This window comes from Lissotriton vulgaris, chromosome 12, assembly GCF_964263255.1.
Source record: "Lissotriton vulgaris chromosome 12, aLisVul1.2, whole genome shotgun sequence".
NCBI lineage: Eukaryota > Metazoa > Chordata > Amphibia > Caudata > Salamandridae > Lissotriton > Lissotriton vulgaris.
Genome location: NC_141700.1, coordinates 185,237,769 through 185,265,181, shown reverse-complemented (window position 1 = coordinate 185,265,181; position 27,413 = coordinate 185,237,769).

Below are 27,413 nucleotides of genomic sequence, written 5' to 3'. Positions count from 1 at the left end.
TGTACTTCTCTCGAATTCATAGGAGTAGTTTTCCTGACTGAGTCACTTACTGGTTTTCTTATTGGCAAATCCATCAGGGAAATCACTGACTCACATTCACTTGCTTGATCATCAACTATTAAAAGTTATTTTCTTGGCTGAACTATAGGTGTAGTCAGAACGGGAGTCTTAGGACTAGCTTGCTTATCTCCATACAAAGGAACAACTGGGCCAATAGCTACTGGAATTGTTAGAGCTTCAGGACTTAATTGGGAAATTTTCTGAATCAATTCACTTCTCTGTTTATTTAATGCTTCTCTTTCCCTGTCTTGTAATACTTTTTCTAAGGAAGTCTCATGTACCACTTGCGGATTCGGAGGTGGTTTCAGAAACGGAGCATTTGGATTAACTGTGCTTGGTTCCTCATTATAAGGTAGTGGATTTTTCATCAATAAATCCTCCAGATAATCATCATCTGACTCACCACCAATCATTAAATGTTTCTTTTTCTCATTCTTTTTACTTCCATTGGGCTCTTCTAAAGTTAATACAGGATACAATCCTGTTTCATTAATTTATCTCTTGTATCTTTTGGAAATCGGGAATAAAACCTACTCCAATTACCATTACTTCTGGGTTTATCTCGCTCAAAAGCCTCAGTTTCCCATCCCTCCAATGCCTCATACTACGTTAATCTAGGTCTGGGATCTAATTCATTCATGCGAGTTCTCAAATTGTGCAAAACTCTGCCATTATATGTACCATTTTCTGGAAATTCTAAAACACCATCATCTTTTGTGTACTCCGTCCAATTTTCTAACCACACACAAGTATGATAGCCCCTTTCTACCATCATGTATGATGCAGGCGTATTTGGTGGTATAATAATAATCCCTTCTCTTGTTTTAATTGCTTTATCTTTCTTCAAATAATTCTTAATTCTTTTAATGAATGACATTTTTCTTTTTCCACCATACATGTTAAAAGGTCTTCCTCTTATATGCTGTTCTTGTGCAAACCCTTAATATCTCCTATCAGGTCTATTTCCTACAAGCGGGCCTATATGCCACCTATATTTCAAACGCAAATCTTCTGGATATTCTCAATTTGTTTACAAAATTATTTCCAATACCAGCACGTCTTTTATTTTTCAGTGACCAATCACATTTTAGAATTCAAATAAATCCAACCAATATTTGCACTGCTTTTCTCGTGAGACTAGTTCTCACGCTTCTCTACTCACCCCTCCTTTACAATAATTACCTCAGCTACACACCCCCTGTCTCGACCAATACCAGCGCGCCTCTGAGTGACGTCAGTGCAGCTCCGCGACTGACTCCCTTCTTCGCAAGGTAATACAAAACTTAATTTCTTTCACTTTCAATTCAGATTTTATTATTCAACAACGTAAAAACATTCGCCACTGTACCTGAGTGACTAAATTAAAGGAAAGATACATTTCACTCACTATAAGTAAATCCCTTCCGCTTACTCTTCATATACTACGAGTAGATTCCTTCCATCTACCCTTCACGCAAGCATTGAGAAACTGTTACTCCTTTAGACTTAGCCCTTCTGGGATGTACTTAGGCCAAAGTTTCACCATATAACACCTTTGCTATCAATCAAGTTCAGAAAAACCTGCTACTCCTTCCGTGTGACCCTTTCTAGGTGATATCACACCAAATGTTTTGCTAGCAAACTCTTTACTATCATTTATTCACATATTTATACAGAAAATCCGTAAATAGTGCTTCCGGTTTTACCTAACCATGCACATATTTCCTCTAGGTAAGTGACCTTACTGCAGTGTGGCTTCCAATTACCACCCCCTATTCTGCCCCTGGGGATTCCAGACAAAACATATAACAGGTAGGAACAATGTTGGTTAATACATAAATCAATACAATCAATAATACAATTTCAAATATGCAAAAATATTTTTCATTAACCAGCTAACTGTAACTATCTACCTATCTTAACTAAACCCTAACCTTACCTCTGCTACCAAAAGAAATACTAGTAGAGCGCGCAGGTCTCCCGACTCAGATACCATACTCACCTGGGCCCATAAAACAAAAACATAAAATTTGTACTCATATGTCAGTCTAACCTGGTAACCTGTGCACTTTCCTCTAATCAGTGATTTTTAACCTTCATTTAGGACTTATACCATTGACTTACCAAACCTTGTCACCAGTACCTAAAGTCCTCATGGATCATGGAGTTAGCAAGAAAATAGGTAACATTAACATTTGCACTCATATAATAACTACAAACTCGGAAAAGGTTTCAACTCTTTATCTAAAATTCTTTAAATTGTCATAATCCAAGCATTGAATAATAGAACATTCTTAATTAGGACAATAATGATCCGAATGAAAATGTGCAAAGTTCTTATAAAGCAATCTTTACGCATTTGACAAAAGGGTGGGGAGAGAGAAGGAATCAGAACAATGATATACAACAATATGTAAAACTTTTATCATTTAACATTAGGATGAGAAGAGAGAAGTAATCAGAACAATGTCATACCCACATAGTATATTTACCTAGAATGGTGTGAAGAACTAACCCTGGCCACGGGTCAGTTTAAAGGACAGAACCCCGACAGTGCAGGCACCATAAAGTCAGGCAGGTGCAGATCAGAATCAGGACGGGTAAAACCAGATTGGATCAGGACAGGACCACCACAGGCTAAGACCGGCACCCGCAGTTAAAGTTGAAATGCCTGCACTACTCCCTCTCTGCAGCTAACAGCCAGAACCTGGTAAGAATTATCGATTTCTCTGACAAAGTGCTTCGCCAGCACTTCAGCTTTCAAACCCTGATATGGGTTTCGTACCTTCTGACAGAGTGCTCGGCCAGCACCTCTGCTCCCGAATACCTATTGAGTGTGTTGGGTCAGTGACAGGTCAGCTATTCGGACAAGTCGGACAAATTAACTAGCTAAGCCTACCCTAGTTATACTAATTTGCAGGTCAGTGTACCACCCCCAATGTTGCAAGTGTAAGGATCCCCAATTTTGATTGGACAAAGAATGAGGAGAGGTCATCACACCATACCAAAATGAAACTTTTCTTGATGATATTCAAATTAAGGTTCCCGCCAATCAAATTATTTTCCCACGTATGTATTATTCCACCTGCCAAAAAAATGTCTTTTAACAAATACATTGTTATAACTTATTAACAAATTCTCTTCTGTTTAAGTTAAAAAAATGTGCTTTCTCATGCACATCTTCCAGTGCGTGGTAGCTTGCATTGCTTCAAGGTTAGATGACTTCAGTTCTCTTTAGAGTCTGACATGCGCAATATGAGTTTTCAAGATGGAGTAATAGTACCTCTTGGGCCCAAAGATTACGATTCATGAAAAGTAGAAAAGAAACAGTTTTAGAACACAGAATAAATGAATGCACTGAATACCACTAATCTCTACTCTATTCCCATTACTTTATTTTTTACTACTACGTTAGTGTTAAGCAGAACGAACACAGAGCAGCCATCTTAGTTCTAATGCGCAGAAGCAAAAGTTTCCCTCCAAGCAATAGTTACGTCATAAGAAATCCTGCATATCAGCAGCCATTTTATTGCAAGCGGATTAACATTAGTAAAAGCACATATGCAAGCTTCCCTCAGATGTCTTGTAATGCAATATTAATAAAAGAAACATGTTGATTAGTATATTAACGTTATGTCGAGAGGACTGATTACAAGCAAGTCACATTACGTGCATATCCTTGCTCCATCATCTAAGTAACACATAAACCATGGTTCACATATTTTTCTAAAAAAGCATCCAGGTTCCCTCCTCTCCTACTTGTGCTCACTTTCTCAAGTATGAACCAACTAAACTGATTACAGTTGTGGTTCTTTTTCAGGTAATGGTCAGTCAAGGATGCATTTTCCTTTTTTGGTTTTTCAATGCTGATTTATGTTCCAACAGCCAAACACACAATTCCCTGCCTGCTTTGCCTGCTTGTTTGCCCACATGGGCAAACAAGCAGGCATACCATGTTCTTACTCTGACAGTTGTTAAGAGTCTTAGCTGTCAGTGGTTTTCCATTGAAATTCATATTTTTCACTTAAATACTGTATTGGCATATGGAACATGTGCCACACCTGTAATTTCCTACAGCTTTTTGATTATACAGGGTAGTTTGGCTTTCGCCATCAGTTTTTTATATGTCTTGACTAGAGCATTTCTTATGGTCTTATTTTACCTGAATGAAAAGAGGGGTGTAGTCAATGGCGTCGGAAGTCCCCTATTTCGAATTTTCCAGTTCCGATTGATTACATTTCTTATTTTATTACTCATATATGAATACTGGCTTACAAACAGAATTCTTTCCATGGCTTTATTCTTTTTTTTTTCGTTAACATTTAGCAGATGGTCCCGGTCGTAGAACCTTGCACGCTTAAAGGAATTTTTTATTCATTTTTTAGGATAACCCCTATCCTTCAAATTTTTTTCTCCAGGATTTCTGCATGATGGTAAAAGTAGGTGAGAATCGTACAATTATGGCGTAGCCATAAAAATTCACCGAAGGGGATATTATCCTTTTGTGATCTAGGATGATTACTTTCGTATTGCAGTAATGTATTCTTGTCCGTAGGCTTAGAAAACAACACTACCTCTAGGACACCTTTCGTGTCTTTTAGTCGGATATCCAGAAAGTCCACACTGGTGTCGCTGTAGTGAGCTGTAAACTTCTGGATTTATTATTGCATTTAGTGACCTTATATATTTTTCCACCAAGGGATAATTGTTTCGACTTGTCAGTAGCACCCTATTCCCCATTTCTGGTACAAGGGTTCCCTCTCTTCTTTTATTATATATCAAAATCACCCAGAGTAACATCCACACTTGCTTCTGGGCCCATTCCCAGAAGAAAGTGACCTACTCCTTCCTGAGAGGGACGAATAGCACTGAACATGCCAGCAAATATCAAGCTGACCGTAAGAAGCACAACAAAATATCGCGCACCAACGATCAAAGCGATATGTATCCCTGGGATACCAAAATGGTCCATGAATATGTACAATGCGTTCCCCCCGCCTGAGTCACCATCAGTGGCATCCCTTACATCACCCTCACTTGGATTCAAGGCAAACATCCTAGTGCGGCCGTCTCCAGCCCACATCTAATAATATTTTCTTGGAATGTGGCTGACCTCAAGAAGATCACCAAAGACAATTCAGCTCTTAAAAACATTCACAAAAGAGACATTCTATGTTTTTGGGAGACCAGGGCAATCGGATCAAAAACACTCCCAGGCTACTATGAATTTCATACCCCAGCAATAAAACATAACATCTTCGGCTGACCTTCCAGCATATTATCCATTTTTGTTAAACACACCTGAAAAATAGAGACCACTGCAATATTTACCAAGTCTTACATACTCCAAGCTTTGCTTATCTAAGGTCTAAATTTTGACCTCCAATCCCTTCGAATGTTGCTAGTAAATTGCTATGTCAACCCTGCAAAGCACCTGAAAAAACAGGCCATAAACACTCTAGTATCCACAATTGAAGCACTATTAAACAAATTGCCTCTCATATACCAATAATGGATGCAGACTTCAACACCAGGGCCTAGGGTAGTGACACTAAATTAATCAGATTGTCTACAGATGATGCGCCATTTCAGAGCCTCCTTAACAACGATAGGTTAGTCTCTGCTCAATCCCGAAAATAAACTAATGACCTGCAAGGCTAAATTCCTCCTACTTGCAGGAACATATCCAACATTGATTACGTTTTCATTAGTGATCTGCTGACACCAAAGCTCCACATCTTCAAAGTAGATGACTGGGTTGAAAGTAGACCTCTGGGCCCGACCCAGCAGCTCTATATCAAGGCCTCTCTACAACTTCTACAACTTCGGTCACTTGGGGAATCAAATGAGGAGGAAAGCCACATGGTCCTCCCCAGAATCAATTGGACAGTTAAACTTGGAAAAAACTTAAATAACTGGATCGCAAATAAAGATTCACCTGCTAAGTCACCCAGCACACTTACACCTCTGAGGCACACCTCTGAGGCACTGGGAGGAACTTGTCACAAACCTTCGCACAGCTCTGCGGAGTGGACCGCAGCCCACTTCTAGAAGAAATCCCCTCATTTGACCAGTCCCCTCTCTCACCATAATCAAGGAATTGGTAACAGGTAAGCACAATCTCAGAAGTGTTTTAGCGGCCAAAGGACGAGGTGATAAAAACTATTCTGGACAAATGATTTCAGCAGACAGAGCAGCTCACAGGCAAAATGTATGGCAAAAACAAACAAAAGAAAATGAAGAAGAATGGTTAAAGATCTTCACCATCCTACAAGAGAAGACTCTTTCCCACTTTTGGAAGCACATAAACAGCCTCAGTACATTTACCCAGATTAATGAGAATGGCTTGGCGGAAAGGGAGTGGATCACTTACGCCAAGCTCCTATATACAGACAACCAGGCAAAAGAAACAACATCCACCCAGCCACCTCCAGCCCTAGACTGTCATGCTCAACCAGCCTTCTTCATCACAGAGGCCTCAGTCATAGCCATCACATAAAAAATGAGGAGAGACTGTTGCCTTGAACCCAACGGTCTCCCCGCCTCAATCTTCAATACAGCACAAGACATTGGTGCAAGGATATTCACCCAACTCTTCAAGTACACCATTGCCACTGCAACAACATCTATCTCATGAAGAGGGTCAATTCTCTTCCCAATCCATGAAAAGGAACACTGCTCAAACCGGGCAAACTACTGGCTCACCGCCCTCTTAGATCTGGAAGCAAAAGGCTATGCATGCATCCTATAGGGTAGCCTGGGTAACAGAAAAAAAGCATCCTTTCACATTTTCAATCCGGGTTTAGACCAGAAAGTTCCACGATGAGCAATGTAATAGCACTAGCATAAGCATACCTGTCTAATCAAGCCACACGGAGTAAACAACCACCCTTGTTTTGCTGCTTCGTTGACTACAGTGCAGCCTTTGATAGGGTGGTTCGAGGGAAACTGTGAGAAAAATTCAAAGCATGGGGGATCCCTCCCCTGCTCCTCAAGGCCATAACATACTTATAGCAGGGGACTTGGGTCTGACTAAAAACAGGCCCACCACAGCAACCACAAAGTTCCCTACCAACAACGGACTCAAACATGACGGTCTGTTGGCCCCCCACCTTTTTAATCTTTACACAGCTGGCCTGGGCAAAACAGCGTAAGGCACACGTTGAGTTACACCAAGGCTGGGGAGGGTTCACCTCCCAATTCTGCAGTACGTAGATGATATTGTGATCATGAACCAAATAAAAACAGGTCTACAAAGAGCACTTGGCACACTCTACAGTTTCAACCAGGTGAATAAACTTCAGGTGAACCAGAGAAAGACCAAAATTGTCATCCTTGGAAAATACCCTTATAAGAAACAAGCACACAGGCGACTTGGGGACCTACAAATAACAGCTGCAAACTAAAACTATTTAGAGTCCAGTTCACTGAAGGGGACAAGCCTACGGTCCATGTAAATCACTTCAGAAGCAAGGGCATGGGAGTTATTCACAACCTGATACACCTAAACACTTGCCTGCAACGCCCAACTGTGAAACCAATGCTAAAAGTACTGAGAGCAAAACTGATTCCAGCACTAAATTATGGACATCTAGACTGCCTTGGTGCACTAGAAACAAAACTTAAGAACACCAAATTTCCATTGTACAAAAGAAAATATTTTATGGACCCCGACAATCCAGAAGTGGGAGGCTGAGACTGGAGCTGGGCCTTAGGAGAATTAGCCTTGAATGCCTAGGGCATCTATTAAAATATTACATCATTACCTAGCCGGACCCCCAAAAACACACATAAAGCATACAAACTGACTCTTTGATAGAACCCCAGTGCCCAGATGGATCAGCAGCCCCTCTCCTCTCCCTCAGCGCCCTGAGACCCTTACGGGTGAGTAGCGGTGCTCTATAAACCCCTGATTGAGAAACTGGGAGTCAAAGAAAAGCAGAAATGACTGCATCAGTAATACTATTATGAGTAGGCATTTCTGTCATATTTGTAAGGTGCTCAGCAATTTGTACGCTAACTAATATAAACAATGCTTCTCACTGGTCAATAACATGTTTCCTTTGGCAGCAAGAGACTACTGTGGACACTTCGAGAGATTAATAGTAATGAGAATACCACAAAATAGACAGGTTTGTTGAGTACCTTTCTAGTATTTTCTAACAGTTTTAGGTAATGGTGAAGAGTTCAAAAAAAGACTGGGAGCCCGATTAACAGACATTTAGCGCTCATATTTAGTATTAAGTCTCTTTATTAACAGTTTAGCGCACATGCATAAGTGACACATGTCCAACTGTCCCCGAACCCTCATTACAATACGAGATACAATACGAGATACAAAGCTCAAGTAATAAAACAAACGGGGCCAGGCCATGCTATAGAATGAACTCCAGAAGGGGGTGTGCTGTAGATGCAGACAATCTAGATTGGATATAAGGAAAACTAAAGGCAACCAAAACCCCCAAAAGCCTACCCATACCCCCACAACCCACCCTCTACCCGTGTTCCAAGTCCACTTCTCCCGTCCTTCAAGGGCCCATTCCCATCAATCTTTCCCGACTGTTCCTCATCAGATAAACGCAGCAAACGCAGATGGCGGGGACCGGTCACTTCCCGAAACTTAGAGGCCAGTAGAGATATAAAGGGCCGCCTCAAATCTGCATACTTGGCACCCTCCCCCGCAAGCGTCAAGGAAAGCTTCTCCATGCCCAGCACATGCCACAAGCGATGGAGCCAACCCTGAAATGTGGGGACATGTGCGGTACGCCAATGTGAAAGATTTTTCTGAATGGCCGAGCCCAGGGCAATAGCTATCAAACTTCCCCTATGGGAGCGCAGCGGGAAACAGCGCTCATATTTAAATAGCTTCTCACAATATAGTTTATACATGATAGCTTACAGTAGATGTGCAGAGACTGCATACAACTTTCACGAGTACCATGCTTTGTGAATCATTTGCAAGATAATCATGCACACATTTCCGACTGTGTCCCGACGTGGTCTGAAAAATCCTTTGTGAAGTGAAGCCACATTATATGTGGGAGAAATGAGTATGAGTAGTAGTTTATGGCATGATTCCTAAAATCTATGTTGGTTTAACCAAACATATGAGAAAGCAATTTGATAGGGTACACGCTCCTTAATATGTGGAGGATAAGTGGTGGCTAGTGATGGGCAGCAGCACATAATTTAAGGAAGAGGGACTTATTTTTAACCGTCTGACTTTGGCATAGGGCAAGAGGGAGCAAGGCAGAAATGGGCGAAACATGGATGCAGACACAGAAAGAAAAACAGTGAAATAGAAAGCTGGGAGGAATAAGAAACCGCTAGATTTTAATAAGAGTTCAGTGATAGAAGAAAGATGCATGCCGTGGAATGAAGACCGGCTGTTTTTTTTTATTTTTACAAGTTAAGCACTAATGGTGCCTCGTGTTTGCTCGTAACCTTTGTTTTTATCCCCTCTGAATTACTTACACAGTACGTTCAAAACATCCACCATTTGTAAAAGGATATATTTATCTAAGTCTGTGCATTTGCTTTTGCTGTACTTCATTTGGAGGATTCAACAGTAGGGGCCTATCCTTGTGCCATCGGAAGGTCACTTTTTGTGATGTTCCGTGGCGCAGAAGCCAGCGTGATATTTATCAGGCAGCACTAAGCCGCTTTCTTTGATTTTAAATAAATGCAATGGACTCCTCTTTTTGCTAACAGAGTGAGTTACTGGAGCTCTACATTTAAAACGCTGGGGCGGATTTACAAGCCCCTTGCGTCACTTATGCGTCACTTTTCCCATGTTAAAAGTGACGCAAAAGTGGCACAAGGGGCTTGTAAATCTGCCCCTCTCTCTTTGTATCAGCATCAATTTATCGGACATTTTCCTCATTGCCTCTTTTAAAAATGGACCATTGTACCATCTGTAGAATTATTATACAACGTTATCATTATCATTATTAAGTGCAAACGCCTTTAAACCAGGCACCTTTCAATAGCCCGTTCTCCACAATTTATGCTTTCAGGATGGTACAGTAAAGGATTTCCTTTAGTAAACAGTGGCCCGCATCCTACCTTAGCACACACCAGGGAAAACCCCATCAATGGCACTGTCACTTAGGACTGATTCATCTAAACAACACCCTTGCATCAACTGTCACTCAGTCTGGCATGAAGGCAGCCCCTGCTGCACCCCTTTACTTTCTAATAAACAGGAAATTGGAAGCATTAACTGGTGACAGATCTTTCAGAGCGTGCAAGGGCTTCTCCAAAGAGGTGGATAACAAACTAAAAGAATCCCACCAAATAAACATAAGGATTTTGTCTCATGGAGCAGAATGTGTCACTGATCAGTTACCCGATTTCTGATTGAAGCCATGTTTTGGAGCTGCTCAAAAGGGATGAGAGTATATTTAGACGTGAGGTTTACTCTTATGCTGTTCGGAGGCATTTTAGCAACATGTCAAAAAACAACTAACCAGGAATTACAGATTGCTAATGCCTCAATAGTTAATATTGTAAAACATTGCAAAGATCTCTTATAGGTAGAATGCACGTTGGCGTATGTAAATGAAAAATGTTGGACCTAGATATACAGCTGGTTATTTACATTCAGATGTCCAATAGGCAGTACACATTATATATTTATATACACTGCTTTCAGAAAATTTAATTGTTTGCTAACATTTGCCAATGTTGTATGTTATTTGTATGTGGCACATATTCATTTCGTGCATAATATTAGGCACTTGATAAAAGAAACCTGACTTAGCAGAGAAACCTAAAAAATGTTTGCTCATCTTGGACTTAAACTGCTGAAGAGAACATTCTGCTGAAGTGAAATGTGCTACTAATTTCCAAATTTAGCTGCACCTACACAAAACATGCATTATAAGTTAACTAGAGCTGTATCTCCATGAGGGAATGTCAGCTGTGTAAAGCAAAATGATGGGGCCCCATGCAAAATGTGAAGAGGAACCACTGAGTCCTACACACACATAGAAATGGGGCTAATCAAAGTAAGTCACTAATATGCAGAGGTAAGTTGGCAAGACACACTTGTTGTTAAAACTGCCCTCACCCACAGAAATCTGTGGCATACTTCATCATTGGGCTGCTAATACACCTCCGTGCAAGCCAACAACAGAGGTGGAGCAATAGGGAGGGAGAGACAAGACACACATAAAGAAAACTATGCATGATCAAAAAGAGAAAAGTGCAGAGAAGATAATGTTAAAACGAACACAGGGATCTCCAGACTCCCCTTTATTTGTGAACTGCCTCGTCTGATTAAAACATTTTGAAAAACCCTGTGGATGGTGGTATACTGGGCTCTAATGGAACCTCTACCCCTCCACTCTGCAAACTGTCTACATGTTTCAGCCGGCTTTCGCGTTGTCCCTGGCTTTCATCAGGACTATAAGAATAGATCCCTTGAACTCTCTCCCTTCCAACATACCTTGTGGAGTAGAGCGAAGTCACAGTTTGAATGAATGCTCAGGTCAATTAGATTTCGTAACTTACTCCAAGAGTAATTCTGAGATTCATAGATTAAAATGCTTTATCTGACGAGGAGTGAGGACTGCTCCCTGTGGTCACACTTATGTCAAGTGTGACATAAGTGTGACTATTCTTATAGTCTTGATGAAAGCCGGGGACAACGCAAAAGCTGGCAGAAACACATCAACAGTTTGCAGAGTGGAGGGGTAGAGGGGCTATTAGAGTCCAGTATACCACCATCCACAGGGTCTTTCAAAACCTTTTTAATCTGACCAGGGAGCCCACCAATAAAGGGGAGTCTGAAGATCCCTGTGTTTGTTTAACATTATCTTCTCTGCACCTTTCTCTTTTTGATCCTGCATGGTTTTTTCTTTATGTTTGTCTTGTCTCCCCCTCCCTATTTCTCCACCTCTGTGATTGGCTTGCACGGAGGTGTGTTAGCAGCCCAATGATGAAGCATGTCACAGAGTTCTGTGGGTGAGGGAAGTGTGTCTTGCCAACTTACCTATGCATATTAGTGACTTACTTTGATTAACCCCATCTCTATGTGTGTGTAGAGCTGTATAATAGGAGGTCAGAGTGGGGCATCTCCTCCTATCCCTCATCTACTGTGTGTGTGAAAGGACCACTGAGTCCCCCATAACCCCAAGATATTAATTGACCTTGTGCTGAATGGGGGCCTGCAGAAGAGTTGGGGTCCCGCTGCACTGCTGGGCCTGCAGAGTCTGCATGGACCTGCTTTACACGTCTGGGGAATGTAACTGGCCATTCCGGAGTTGTTTGGTGTTCCTGCACCTAAGTGATCGGCTGTCAGTCGAGAGACAACTTGTTCTTGGGGTTGGTGGTAGTTGACAGATGACTTGCTCTCCTCCTCTACCCCCAAAAAGAGTACCGCCCGGGATGGATCGTAACACCACCACCTCAGTACGCCACTCTGCAAAGGCTCTCCTGGATAAGTCATTGAGGTTCATGGTCTGGTAGTGAGCGAAGTCTCACTGTTCTCCTAATCTCAGGCCCACACAGGGCAGTTGGGAGCATGGAGAACACATCATGCTCCCCATAGCAGCATTTCTAATACACCCTCCAGCTGAAGGATGCGGCTAGGTTGGGGCTAGGCGTAGCTGTTGCCTGTAACCCCTGCAACTCCGCAGAGCAGTCCAGGCCCAGAATTATCAGTTCTGGTGTTTGCAGACTCAATAATTCTAGTTCCTGGACATACAGGGGAAGTTGTAGATGTCTGGAATGGTATCCCCGTGAGAAATTGCTACAGGAAGCTCTCAATGGGTCCCAATGTGTTATATAAATACTATCATTCGCTCATTTTATACCTTTGACGCAGGATACAATGCCTAGAGGACTACAACCAGGAATAGCAGCGAATTATTTCACAACTTGAAATTTTTGATTTTTCAAATCCATTCTTCTGCTAGTTTACTTTGCTCCAGCCAATATAAATCCTTGCTCTGCCATGACCTTGCTGGGAACTGAATGGGAATGAAGTAAACTTTTCTATTCTCTTGTTACATGTCACTCCACAATTGTTCAATCATTATTCTTTCCTGATACTGCTAGTGCCTTCTGTCTGAACTTGAAGAGGATAAGGATGTGTTAACTGAATCTGCCCTGTTGTAACTTTCCCACAGCAGAGATTAAAGAGTCTTGCAACCAGATAGCATGACATGTCCTACTAATTATTTTGTGGTAATCTTCATTATTCCCACTTTCTCGTCCTTATCCCATAATTCACATTTATTTGCAGCATTGTTGAAACATTTGCACAAAAGAACACATCTTTTTCTATAATGTACAGTCCTCCTTCGCAGGAAACCCATCTTCAGTCACTGGCACAGGTGCATGTCATACACAAGCACGCACTCTATAGCTTGCTCAGCTCTACATGGATCACTGGAGAAAAGTGCCTCCCATAAGTAATGGAGTAAAGCCCTATAATCTGAGCATACCTTCAAATCATTTTGATCGCAGACATTATATCTCTGAAGGCATCTTGATCTGTCCCAACCAAAAATGCTACATAACCATGTCAACTTGCCCAAACTAAGTTTTGAAAAACAGTGGATTATCCACTTTTGTATGGAAATCAAGCCCTCCTTTAGCTTAGTTGTAGATTTTAGAGTCAGATGGTCTAGTCTGGTGATAATTTGTGTATTTTCTTCTTAAAGTAGTATCCTAATACTAAAGGAGCAGATGGGCTGAGGATAGATGACAGACAGATATTATAGAGAATGGAAGATAAAGAGAAACCATGTGGAACTGAACAATAAATAGCTGCCTTGCCAGAAAAGTAAGGAGGTAGTGATAACCATTGGGTCCAATTCAATAGAAATAAATGAAACCAGGCAATCACTGTGACATGGAACCCAATCTTGGGTACATGACTGATTAGTGTAGCATGACCCACTATATCAAATGCAGCTTAGAGATCTAAAAGTTCAACGCTGCAGTGCTTTCATCATCCTAAATCTGCAGTATTTCTTCCATCGCTGCTACAACAATTTTGAGGACTTTTGTAAGAACAGAAAGTAATGTGACTATATGATCGCTGGTGCGGCCTTTGCAGCTAAAGTTTTCTTCTTTTAAAAAGTGAGACCCCATCGCAATTTTTCAGTTCTCTAGTACAGTGGCTGTTAATCAGATTGAGTTAAAAAAAAGTGACAAGACTACATAGTCCCAGAGCCAATTTGTATAGCTTCTCCAAAGGACAAATATCAAGACACGATACAGATATGACTTCAGTGATAACCTCCATGGTATAAATTGGTTGTAGAAACCCGATATGTTAAATAGACTATCTCACTGAAGATTGGATTGTGAGCCTGACAGTAATTGATGATTGTTTAAAGAATCACAGAATCTTTGTCAGTGGAACCAGGTGAGAGATCCCATCAAATGCACAGACCCAGTGCCTGTTTCCGGTATTGGATCAAAACATGGTCTAAGTGCCATCAACCTATGACACCAGTGTACCACCACCTCCATTGGCTGTGCCACCCAATGCCAGAGTAGAATTATTCTCAGGGGCCCTGAATGGCACATTAGGAATTAACTGTCAAATCTGTATATGACTTCATGCCACAAGCCTTGAGAAAAAATAAATGTTTCACCAGAAGCAAAGCTGCACTTCTGCACTTTGGGGTACCACCCCTAGAAAACAGGAGGGGGGGAGAGCGCTAATGAAAATCACAGAGAAGTCAACAATAAATTTACATACCTTTGGTTGAATGCTGAAAATAAAGTCAGATGGGGACTAAAATATGGGAATAAACTCCACACATGGGCTGCCCCAGCCCCAAGCAGCCATGTGAAGTGGGGGTATGACCAAACTAAAAGTCTTCCACTAGAAAGTTGAACAGTAATGTCAGGTTCTGACGACTAATGCCAATATCGAGGATAGAAATTGAATACCAATTCTCCTGTCCATATCACTACATTTGAACCCTGAAATAAGGAGAAAAAATATCAGCCTGCCCTGCAACCATGCTCAGCTCAATAACTGGAAATACTAACAAAATAGGGGAGTTGGTCAAATCTGCCTCGCCACAGAACATTGGGTGCCTGAACTAATAATTGACAGGCAGAGATTTGTTTAAACATGTATCTGACAATCTTCTGGAAGGATTTTTGGAGGCTCTAAGATGGTGTTTTGTCTGCCCCTATTTTGCTAGTGATGTTTCCAATTGAGTATTGTGGTTGTATAACTCCATCTGTCTATGTGGGAATGAATGGGATTTTTAGCATGGCATCACAAGTGACCTGAAAAATCTCCATACTAAAGCATAAACCGTCAATCATACACAAGGTATGCTGTTTTCCAGCCCCTTTTCTCCCAAAGCCACTTGGCCAGATGCTTCCTCAACCTTTGAGCCATAGCAAGCAACAGGCAGATTACCCCTACTTGTAGACTAGTAGAACAAACATCCTTGGTGTGACCGTCACCCAAATGTTTTGCCTTCATTCATTCTGTTTTCTGAATTTGTTTCAGGGGCATTAGGACATTGTGCACATTACCACTGCTAATCAGTGCTAAATTGCTTATGCTCACCCCATAAACTAGTAACATTGGCCATACCTCATTGGCACATTTAATTTACTTGTAAGTCCCTAGTAAAATAGGTACTGCATGTACCCATATCCTGAAAATGAAATGCTAATAGTGGGTCTGGGCCTTCATTGTGCCACTCATTAAAGAAATTCTTTACAACATGTCTCAGGCCTGCCATTGCAGCCTTTAGTGCAGTTTGAAACTGCCAAATCGACCAGGCAAAATAAACCTTTTGCTAGGCCTAGACCTTTCTTTTTAATACCTGTAAGTCATCCCTAAGTTTGTCCCTAAAGGTCCACATTGCAGGGTGCATTGTATTTAAAAAATTGGACATGTGGGTTTAAGTTTTACATGCTCATTTTAGTGAAAAATGCCACAATTTGTTGTTTACTGCTGTGAGGCTTATATCTCTAACTAGATAACATTGGTTTACCTTATTACATTTAATAAGTGTTGAATTGTGATTGGCAGCAGGTATAAATTCATGTTTAGACCTAAATGATTGCAATTTGAAATCCTTTTTAAAGGTAAAGTCTAATTTTAAGTCATAGTTCTGAAAATGCCACTTTTAGAAAGTTGACATTTTGTTGTGCAAACCTTTTGATGCCTGCTGTCAATGTCCTGGGGAAGATGAATGTGAATGCCTCTGCTGTTGGGGTTTGTGTATTATTGACAGATGGCGAGACAAAGGGGGCTTGGTGAAGACAGCAAAGAGCATCCTGTCAAGATGGCTGAGGGCAGAGATGTTTCCTGTCCCAAATATACTTCAAAGAGATTGCCTCCAGCTTACACAAAGGAACCTGACAATAGCCTATTGTCACCCCAGACTTCATGGAGGTTTGTCAGGGGATGGACCCTTAGATTACCACTTGAATATACTCCTGGACCTGTGGAAGACTTCAGAAGAACTGCCTGGACCACCAAAAGGCTGCCCTGCTGCTACCAGTGAACTCCCCTGCTACTTGAAGGTCTACCTGGCTACTTGAATGAGAACTGGAACACCTCATAGAGCCCAGGACCACCAGAAGTGACTCCACGGGCTAGTTGGATTGCCTCCTGTGTGAACTATAGGGACATAAGCTCCAGAGACCTTGAACCCTGAACTTGGCCTCTGCTTGTAGGTGTCATTTTCCCCAATGTGGTACAGTCCAGGTCCTGGACCCTTGGAAGGGGTGTTAGTGGTGCAGCTCCTGAGTTACCCTAAAAGTGCCCTCAGAACCAACAGAAGACCAGGACCTACCTCCCATCAATCTGCCCGAGGTGCATCATCAGTAACCCTGGGTGGGGCAGGTGGAGCAGCACTAGGCAGAGGTCCATGGATTTAGGGACCAACTCTGCGGAACTCCGCACCACTCCGATCCACCGCCCACCTCCACGGTGTATCTGCAGATCACAGTGAAATGCAGAGGAAGAGAAGGACGGTAGCCCGGAGACGCCACAGTCAAGGCAAATGTTTATTATTTTACCTTTAATATATATTTATTTCATTCTTACTAGTGGGGTAGAGGAGTGTGCGGAGATTTGCGTTCTCCGTGGAACGTGGAGTAGGCAAATCTCTGCATACTCCGTGGGCGGAACGGAGTTCTCTGCCCATGGTTAATTGTCAGTAAGCCTGACTTCACAGTAGCTCCACCTAATTTCTTCTCCACAGCAACACATCCTAATCAGTGGGGCTTCTAGGCGAAGGTATCCGCACTCATGGGACCCTCATTGGCTAAAACCTGCAGCTTGGTCCTACTGGAGAGTTTCAACATTCAAAGATATTACTAGTCCGAAGATAGAAATCTTCACTATGACTACGTTGAGTGGCTCCCAATGACAATACGTCCTTCTCACACACTGTCTGCTGCCTTGCCCGACTGAACTCTATCTTCCCAGGAACCGTTCTTCAAAATTTCCTCTAGGTCTTAAGGAAAGCCGAAACCGGGCGCAGCCCACCATGTGTATCCTTCACATGCTCCATCGCAGTCAGCCTTAACTTTCAACTTTGACATAGTCTAGCATGACCATATACCACAATTGGTGCTTTGATCTTTAAGGTGCTATTTTGCAATATAACTTCAGAAATGTATAACGTTGGTTCTACTGATTAGATTTAAATTTTTGGGTGTCATTGTATTCAATAAAATGTACTCCATTTTCTTTTGTTTGGTTTGGGATTTTCCTTATGTTGTGTTTTCACTTTATTATTGTTTGTGTGCTGCAAAAATACTTTACACATTGTCTCTAAATTAAGTTTGTCTGCTATTGTGCCAAACAACCAGAGGGATAAGCAGAGGTTAATTCCGTGACTTTTGTTGTTCACCCTGACAAGGACTGTTGACATTGCTTCTGTAGGGTTGTCCCCCCCCCCCCTCAACCAACAACCCATCTTCTTACATGGACTATACCAACTTCCAAAGGACAGAACTTGAGAAGCTAATAATAGCAGATGATAGACAGGAAATCCTGGGTCATGAGCACCTGTCCACCAGTACTATGACATTCACTGATGTAGTGTGTGAAGAAGCCGTACTCACCAAATAACTTTAGTAGCTATGCAGCATCATTCCCTCCCAGTGCTGTGACAAATAGCAGCAACCACAATCCTTGTCAGGGTGAAGTCAAAAGCAACTCACCCCCTTGGTAATTTGGCACAAAAGCAGTCAGGCTTAACTTAGAGGCGATGTGTTAAGTATTTTTGCAGCACTTCAAACAATAATAAAATGAAACACCACACAAGAAAAATCCCAAACCAATTAGGAACAATAGACTAAAATGTAATAAATAATTTAAGACCAGAACAACAAAAATCCAAATAGTAGAACCTTAGATATCCAATTTTAACTATTTAAGTGAAAATAGCAGCAAAAAGCACAAAGCGCCAATGGTGGATATCTGGTCAGATCGCACTGGTACAGAGGCACAAGCTCAGGCCAACTGCGATGGAGAATGGGCTGGCTAGAGGAACCCAGTTAGACCAGCTGAACAAAAGTACCTTATATTCTGGTTACAGAGTGATGTGTAGTCCCGCGTCAAGGATGTGTTGTGCAGCAGGGATTCCTAGGAGCTGTGATGAGAAGTCCTGCGTCATCGTCAAGGATGCATCGATGAGGGGCTTACGATGTGAAGTCCTGCATCAAGATGAATTGCTTACTGGCTGGAGAAGCTCCTGGGCTTGCAAAGTTGGAGGCTTGCATTGAGAATGCATCAAGCAGCAGCTGTTTTTGGGAGGCTGCAGGCGATGAGGCAAACTTATGGGCCGGAGATGAACCACACAGCTGTCGCAATGCTTTGTGTGGCAATGAGTTGGTGAGACAGTGAGTGACACAGTGGCTCTAATATGGAGTTTCTGATTGGCAATGTGTCCCGCTATGGCTCTAATGCGATGGTTCATGTGGCACTACAGTTAGGGCTGGGGGAACAACTTCAAACCCAATACCAAGGTTCCATCACTGGGGTGGCACCACTTGGAAGGATAGGACTCACATTTGCCAGAGTGCAGGTGCTGGTTTGAAGATGGAGGAAGCCTGCGCTGTCCCTGAGGCTTCTGTTCAGTTCCCCACCAAATTAGCCCTTGGAGTCACTCTGGTGATACTGGGTTCAAGATGCAAATCCTATCCTTCACTCAGGCAGGAAGGCAGCAGGGCAGCAGAGTGACAGGCCTTGCTGCAGCAGAGCAGCAGAGCAACAGAGCAGTCCTTCTTCTGAGTCTTCCACGGGACAAGATGAGTACTGAAGAGTTGGGGTCTAGGCCAATATATATCCCTGGTGCCCACTTTTAAGTAAGAGCAGTGTAAAAAGGTGGATTAATATGCAATGAGGCTGGTTAAGCTTCACTATACAATAATCTCACATTACCCAATTAGTCCTGGTAGAGTTGCACAGAGCAGTCAGGATTTACTAGAGGAACATATGTTAAGTATTTCAGAGTACTAACATGGACGATAAGTAATAGACATGACTCTAAAGAAATCCGGCACCAATTTATTAAAATGAAGCCGATTTTTGCATACAATTTGACACCAAAATGAACACAATTGGGTGAATATAATCAGAGTACATCAGTGCATTTCACTCCTGTGAAAATGTAATGCTGCGGTCAATGGGGAAATTCAAAACCACTGGGTGTGAAGGAGAGGTAGGTCACAGTACCAGGCTTAGACAGACAGTTGATTTTTACCTGGCTTGTAGAGCCCGGATTCAGAGTAGTTCTGGCTGTCCCTGGTGATGAAAAATGGGAGCCGTAGTTGCTGACTTTACTGCTTAGACGGTTCTGGTGAGGAATGGATGTAAACTCTAAACATCAGGGCCATGTAGGCATCGGGTTGAATATGCTGCAGTGTTCTCTTAAGGCACAAGGTCGAACAAAGGTGGCGGTAACCTGACTAGCTGCCAACAATCCTAGGCAGCGACAACCTCAGCCTTCGGTCACCTTCATGCAATTGCTGGGTAATTGCCACAGTTTCAGTCTTTGGCACCTTTTCTTTGTGCAAGGCATGAAGACGCAGACTTGGGCCTCTTCTTTGACCTTTGGTTGCAAGTCGATCAGCCGTGAGATTCTGGTGTCAGAGGAACCCCTTTAATCATAGATTTTGGGGTGTGGGAGTTAGTAGCCATTGGGCTACTAGTCCAGCGACTAATCTGCCCCTGAGAAGGCCATTTCTGGGGAAGTGTGTCACCTTTTCTAACGAAAAACTCTATTCTGCCACCCTTAAAAATAGTAGAACCCTTCTTTTGCTGTACAGAGCAGGTAGCCCACCTTGGGGATGTGGCTAGCCTTCTCGGAGTGTTCGCCTCCTCACTATGTAATTTTCACACCTGCTTGGGTTGAAAATGTGCCTGGGCATATGCCTGAGGCTTGTTTTGTTTAATAAAAAGAATGTTTTTAAAAAAGTAAATATGCCTGGGGCAGGGGTGTTGGGGTTGTCCTCCTCCGGGAGGAAGCCTACTTGCATATCAGAGGCAGTGAGAGCTTTGAAGCTCACCTCTTTGATATGCCAATTCACTAGCAATGCTGTCAGGGAGGGCGGTGACACCTGCCAGCCAGGCAGGCCTTAGTCTCTTACTCCTGATAGAGTTCAAACTTCTTGGTAGGGGGTCAAATTCCTGTCTTGGCCGTAGCGGCTGAAGGCTATCATTCAGGGTACAGGAAACGCGGGGAACCAGGTGGGCAAACTCTAAGGTAGCCACCTGGGTGCATGTCACATTAAATCCAACTGTGCAGTAGTGAAAAAGAATTTAGGAGTTTTCCTCTACAAGGACATGTAAAACTTAAAGGTACATGTCTAACCTTTTTAATATACTGCACCCTACCCTCTGGGCTGTTCAGTGCCTTCCCTGGGGTAACATATGTATTAAAAAGAACGGTTTTGGCCTAGCAAAATGTATTTTGCAAACAAAAGGAGATGATGGATGGAGCGCTGAATCTTTTTCTCACTTCCCCACCCCAGCTCACATCCAGTCATATGCAAATCAGCCTTGCCCCTGATGGATGAAACTCAGATATGTGACTGGGGGTGAGTGTCTGAAAAGTGTCAGCTCTCCGTCCATCATCTCCTTGTGTTTGCAAAGTTATATATTGCCATGACGAAATGGCAGTTTAAAACTGCACACACAGGCTGCAATGACAGGCCTGGGACATGTTTGCAGGGTTATATAAATGGGTGGCACAATAAGTGATGGAAGCATACTATTAACATAGAATGTACAGGCCTGGGTACTTGTGGTCGAAATTTACTAGGAACTTACAAGTAAATTTAATGTGCCAATTGGGTTTGAGACGATTTTTCCATGTTGAGAGGAGAGAGCACACGCACTGTAGCACTGGTAAGCAGTGGTAAAGTGCACAGAGTTCTAAGGCCAAAAAAACAAGATAAGCAGAAATTGGAGGAGTAAGGGCAAAGTATTTGGGGAAGACCACCCTATTGCTGACAGTTCTAACATAATCTGATACTGTCAGTTAAACATAATGACACTGAACTGCAGTATTTCTTTGTAGTTGATAGGTAAGATGTTCTTTAGAGTACCATCCCACAATATAAGTGGGGATGAAAGAACAATATACATTTGAAGCACAAAATGACTGTAAACACCATCAAGTAGACCTCCATCTAAGAACCAGAGATTCAAGCAGGACCATCACACTCTTATGAGTCATCTCATGAAAATCCTACCCAATCTAGTTGATCCATTTTTGATAAACAGGCATAACAACTTTCAACTGATTGAATCTAGCAGACTTATTTGTGTTAGCCAGCCATTAGCTACCCCCTGTCAATACTGTCTTTTTGATAAGGTGTAAAATTGCTCACAGAGCAGCAGCAATGGCTTTGGCTTTTCAGCAGGAAGGCCTGGGTGTGAGGTATGTGAGATTTCAAGAAGGGGGGACTGAGAAGTGATACAAGGAATGCCCTTCCCAAACATCAAACCATGCAAAAACAACAGAAGAGAACCCCTACCGTGCTCAGCCTATCCCTCTATTCCATCCCAAGGGGATCCCCCTATTTTATTAAAAAGGATTCTCATCCACGGAAATTCCAAGTGAGGTGCTTCATAACAGAGTTCTCATCTAGTGCCTAGTCTATCTGGACAGGCTCATCCTTGGTAGCTAAGGGAGCTCTTTGGTTATTCACTGGGATCCTAGATTTAAAATAGTCTAGGATGTCCTGAGGGTTAATTTTATTGTCAAAGGGTACCCTTAAATACAGATGGGGATGCACCAAGAACCTTAGTATCCTCTGCATCCGTGAGCCAACATGTTTCAGCCATAACATCAATGCCTTATTGGGCTAGTTGGCTTGTATCAGGAACTCACAAGGATCCCATAAGTATCCTATTTGTGTGCATTCAACTGTGAAGCATCCATTGACCACACTAATACACGGCATACATAGTGACCCATTTGGTTCCTACGTTTTTATTTCTTTAGTAGCGTCCTGTTTTGAGGTCTATGAGGATAAGGAAGCAGGCTAACCTTATAGTCAAACTTTCATCAAATGTCTCTTACCAGCTTTTAACCTAAGACCTTTGATGAAAGTTTGACTACAAGGTCTACCTACTTCCCTACCCTGATGGAGCTATAAATAGGACGCTACTAAAGAAATGCAAACATAGGGACAAAATGGTGTTAGCATTAGATAATCAAATGAAGCTTCTAGTATCAGTTTATGCTGCACATTCAATTATATAAGTAGATGACCAATTCATTAAATCTTAGTTCATTTAAAGAGAAAAATAGGAGTTATATGAAAGACACACATCTGCTGACTAAATAGACACCACAGATTCACTTGAAGTGCAACGAGGAATGACTATAGTCAGCCAGAGTATCAAATCAACTGATCAAATAAAGATTTTTTAATCCATATTACTTTTTCGTGATAGTATTTCGAATTTGGTCTGCCAAATTAGTCCCTTTTTGATAAATAATGCACTTTGTTAACACTGTATCCCAGGATGGCAACCCATTACTTGTTGGAAATGACCCTTTCTGCAGGGTCACCCCCAGATTTTTGTCGCCCTTTGTTGAAAATGCATGTTTGTTGACTTTAGGACTCTGCACACTTTACTCTTGCTGTGGTAAAGTGCTTGTGTCTCCCCTTCCAAACATGGTAACATTGACATGCCCAGGTACTTTTTATTTGCTTATTAGTCCCTGGATACGGTACTGCATGTACCCAGGGCTGGTAAATCAAATTCTACTAGTGCTCTGCAGAACATATGACGCCACCTACTAAAGTAGCACTGTAAAAAAATACATCTCAGGCCTGCCAGTGCAGTCTTTGGTGCAGTTTTAAACTGCCATTTCAACCTGGCAAAATAAACTGTTTCCCTGCCCTAAATTCTCCTTCTAAATACTAATAAGTCGCTCTGAAGGTAGATCCTGAAGGTTCATAGGGCTGGGTGTATAGTATTCAAAAGACTGGATACATGTACATACGTTTTACATGTCTTGGCAGTTACAAAACCCCAAAGTCGTGTTTCACTGTTGCAAGGCATTTTCTCCCAGATTTTCTCCCATTCTGCACACATTCCCAGAATCTGCACACATTTGCAAATAATTTTAATCTGCACACATTTCAGCCATTCTTTTGTAGCCCAGAAGCAGTTGAGGATCATTCAGTGTGCTTATAGTGTACCAGTCAAAACCCTCACACAGGAGGTGTCAACACACTGGAAGTCCACCTATTGCATGTTGCAACATATTTTTGAGCTGTACAAACTGATCAATAAGTATGTCATGCAAAGAGGAGGGGATGTAACTAAAAGAATGACCATTGGGATGCACAAATGGAAAATAGTCAAATGCCTGACAGGGATGCTACTTCATTTTGAGGATTTCACACGGGAAGTCTGTAAGGAGGACAGTACAATGATCAAGCTATCCCATTGATGTATCTGCTAAAGAACCAGATGAAACGTGTGTATGACAGGTTTGCAACTGTAGAAGATGAAACTGAAGATTCATCTACCTTGGTTCAGAGCTTAATCCTTTGCTTGACTGAGAATATAGGGCAGCAAAGAGACATTGTGCCATCCAAAGAGAACACCTGTGCCACAATACTGGATCCATGTTGCCAACAAATACTGGCCATGTTCATTCTTTTTTCAGATGGGGTGTTTCAGAATACAAGACATGGCTTGTTGAGCGAACCGGAGTCCTAGAAGAACAACTGAAATAAGTTGTGGGGTGCTGGGTTCAACTTCAAAAGAGGGCTGTCCTGTTTTTTCACAGCAGCCAACTCCAGGAACAAGAATACAAGCTGCAACAAAAGCAGGAACACAAGTATTGTCCACAACCTCTGCAATTACTTGGTATGGAAGGGCAGGACTTAAGTCTAGTGCAGAGGTGAAGGCAAAAGATGTCAAGCAGGTGCCAGCACCAAATATCATTGAAAGGATGTTCCATGAGTATCTGGATGACCCAAGATAGGATATGCTTTATATCTGGTTCTTTACCAGATACAACAATGGGATAGCTTGGCCTATCGTACTGTCCGCCTTGCGGACTGCCCATGTGAATACCTCAAATTGATATAGGATCTAAGTCAGGCATTTGACTAGTTTCCATTTGTCCATCCCAATGGTCATGCTTTTAGTTACATCCCCTCCTCTTTGCATTACATACTCATTGATCAGTTTGTACAGCTTAAATAGATGGTGGAACATAGCAGGACTGACCTAGAACACTAATTTATAAGGCTGCTCAATCTGTGTTGCATTCATCAAAGAGGATCAAGATGCAATAATGTACACCTTGCTTGGATTGGAGCAGGTCACTATTGCACCATAGGGTGATATAGTATTGAGTAATTGGGAGTGATGATTCTTGTGATGGCAGACAGTGAGGGAGGTTGTTCAACTATAATTCGTAAGCTTGATTGTGATAATTTGCAATGTTTGGGACCTGATGCATGATCATTTTTCCTGAAGGAGATTAACCCTTCCACTTTGACACTTAGCAAGATTTGCTTGCCAAGTCCACTCTTTTTTTCTGGTTCCCAATCTTCAAAGACCAGACCAGTCCATTTAGTTGATAAACACAAATCTACGTCAAAACAGTTACTTAAATGTTTCTCTTCTTGTTCATAAAAAGAAGCGCACTACAGCTTGATCAGTTTCATTTGGGTCGTGAGTTGGAACGTAGTTAGATATACTATTCACTCGGAGTCAGGAGGATGAAGGAAGGACTAAGGGTAGGACTACCTCAACAACAGCCAGAAGAAGAAAGATATCAACCTCAGGGAAACCAACATGATGATGACTCTAAGACTCTATGACTCTATGACGCTACTCAGCTCTGTGAACTTGTGGGACGTGCGTTAATGTGGGAAATGGAATGCTGCTGATTTTTTGTGCTGGCGAAAATCTGATACTCTTCTATGATGTGGTTGTGTGGTCAGGAGGGCTGCTGATGTAAGTAACTGGAGACAGACATGATGTCACATCATCACATTATGTAAATTCTTGGTAAAATATTATGATGGCAGTTTAAGATCAGCCTGGCATATGCAGCCATTTGTCCGTGATTAGTTGTAATTTACTCTCACTTCTCAGTTAATCAATCGGACATGAGTCATAAAATAAGCGAATGCAGCAGACTGTGCTCGCACTCTGCCTCTGAGACTTGTTGGTACACTCCTTATGAAGCTTACCCTCTGTCCTTCTCCTTGACTCTACAATATAATTTTTGTTTTATAATCCATGGGCCTTCTCTTCTCCTGTACAAAAGGCGAGCGCTCCATAACACTCCTGCTTATCTTACAGGACCGTTTCAGCCAGGCACCCAAGATTGATGGACAGTCTGAGGAGAATACAGATGCAATGCCCAATATTGCAATTCAGTATCATTTTTCTTTCAACAATCATTTTCTAGAACTATATGGGTTCACTTCACTCCTCTGTAATTTGTATTTTTCAAAACTAAATGACAGAACATTTAGATGTATAATATTAACTTGGGTCTCTGGGGTGGAAGGACTACTTGCAATGCAATTAACTAAACTGTGTCATACTCATCCTTCATTTCTTTGCACAGCAGAATGACGATGATGTGCTGCTCATCACCCAGATGAATTTTGCCACTGTGTAGTGTTTATCTTTGTCATATCTTTCACCAAATCATCTTTTCCTTCCATTCATCAAACCCCTAACCCTGTTCCCCCAGGCTGTGTGATTTATTGAGTTATGACTTCATTTACACCATAAATAGATTACACACTTGGTGGGGCAAATAAGGTGAAAGTGACATAAACTCACTGCTGGGGCTTCTATTACATGAGCATAATCCCACACTGATCTCATTTACCTACCCACAAATAAAAGTGATCCATATTCCAGATATATAAGAGCATGAATTCTCAACATCATCATTCAGGCCATGTGTTGTGTTGTGTTAATGCTTAACCTTGTCCACTACTGACTCTAAGTCCACTCCTCCTAATTCGAGGATTTTGTAAGTTTAGTCTTAAATAATTGATATCTCTGCACTCCTCAGAAGAAATTACTATTGCTAGTTTCTGTTGTCTTATTAGGTCTTCCTTGGTGTGTTATAGTGGTAGTCTTGTCTCAATCTTTCTAAAGTTATGATATGAGTAATGTACCCACTAACTCTGTGCTTCTTTCAATCTAGTTGCCTGTGATGGATAGTACTTTGATTCCTTCCCTGTTAATGTGCTGCCCTGGTACTACTACCACCACCATAAGATGGCATATTTCAGTAAGAAGACTTACCTTTGGTGGTCAATATAGTTACAGAGGGTAGTAGGACAATTGTATAACTAACTGGTGTACACTTTATAAAACAGTTTACTAAAGCAAGCTGCACTAAAAAGCATAATTGCGAAATAAAACAAATAAAAAAAGAATTGAGGTATAAAAAATGTAACATTATTAGTTCCCTTTTCATTATTATTAACAATAAAACCCACCACTTCCACCCAAAACAAGCCAGCCTCTCTCCCCAAACAAATCACTCCATCCCAAACCAAGGTCTAAAGAAAAATTAAATGTCTAAAATGCAAAGTCCAAACCTCAGTCCCAACTCCCTTTTTCACCCCTCTCCACCCACAACAAAGGTCCCTTCCAAACAAAAAAAATAAAAAAGGACTAAGAAGAGGGCGTCCTCTACACATTTGCGCGAGACCTATTGCATTGGAAACAGGAGTATGGGTGGAGGAGAAGGCATGAATGGGAGTGCGCAGGGTGCGGGGGGTAAGAAGTCATGGACTGCGGGGGTGGGCACAAGAAGAAAATAGTGTTTGAAGTAAAGGGGCCAGAAGCCATGGAAGGATACAAATAATGACATGGCCATCATGAGGAGGGACTAACAAGCCTAAAACCA